Genomic DNA, 1382 nt, shown 5'->3' with positions numbered 1-1382 from the left:
ACCAAGTGACGTTGAGGATGTGGTTCAATGGGAACTTCATCTGGAACCGGAGGGAGAGTAAGTAGTACAACTCCTGGGAAAAAGTCTCGCCTTGCCTAGTAACACAATATAAATACACTTTCTAAGACTCAGAAATTCCACTCCTATTAACATAGCCTAAAAAGTCTTACAGGTATGTGCCAGGATACACATATGGGAATGCTTATAGCAGCACTGTCCATAATACTAAAAAGATGCAGACGAACCATCCCAGTAGAATGGAGAAGAAAAAAATGTAGACTGTTCATGTTTGGAATACTACACAGCAGTGAAAAGGAATGAGCCAAAGCTAAATGCATCAAGAGGGAGAATCTCAAAAATAAAGACAACAAGTCACAGGAGAACACATGCAATATGATTCCACATACATGAAGTTCAAACATAGGCAAAACCAGATAATGTACTGTTTAGGGATACATACATGTGTAAAAGAAGTATAAAGAAAAGCTAAGGAATGATGATCACAAAAATGCAGAATGATGCTTCCTCTAGAGGAGACGAGGAGTGAGATATCTGTTAGGAGCACACAGTGAAAGAGACTGGAAATGTCTGATTTCTTAGAATGAAAGTTGAATGCCAGAGTCTACATTATTATCTTATTATTAATATTTTAAAACATATACACGATTATATATACTCTTCTGAACATATCTGTCACAGCTGGTAAGAGAGAAGGAGGAAAGGAAATTGAGACGGCAAGCACAGACAAGAGTTTCAAGTTACGGGGAGCAGAGAAACGGGCGGAAGGGTTCGCTGAGCAAAAATCCTTGAAAAACTTAGGTATAAAGGAGTCTTTTTTTTTTTATGGGAGATATTTCATTCGTATGCTCATGAGAATAAGTTAGTGAAGAGGTAAAAAATGCTGAAGCATGAGACAGCGTATTTACAGATGCATAGTCTTTGAGAAAACAGAGGGGGTGGGATCTCACCTTGTTAGGTGAAGGTGCGACTGTGGCTCACCAGGAGGAAGGAAGTCAAGGTGGTTCTGCCACAACAGAACTTGCTGGAAACCTGCCCTCTGGAATTTTCCAGAAATCCACCCTCTCCGGTGCAAGAGAAAGCCCTTTCCAGCCAGGGATGCTCCAATATAAAACCTCCCGAGGGAAGTGTCTAGGAAGCCGCTGGCCGCTGGCCGTTGCTGACCACCGTGCACGGCAGAAGCTGGATGCTAGGGAAGTTTCCGGTGCTTCAGGAGCCCGTGCTGTACAAGCCAGGCGCTCCCTGCAGGAGCCTGGCAAGAAGCTCCCTAGAAGCAGGAAGCAAAAATCATTTTTTCTTGCAATGACTCTCTAGTGCCCTCTACTGACAAAGCTCAGTGAATGCTGGCAGAAGAGAAATATTTA

The sequence above is a fragment of the Equus caballus genome, chromosome 20 (genome assembly GCF_041296265.1).
Source record: "Equus caballus isolate H_3958 breed thoroughbred chromosome 20, TB-T2T, whole genome shotgun sequence".
NCBI classification, from domain to species: Eukaryota; Metazoa; Chordata; class Mammalia; order Perissodactyla; family Equidae; genus Equus; species Equus caballus.
Note: the sequence above shows the minus strand (reverse complement) of the source record.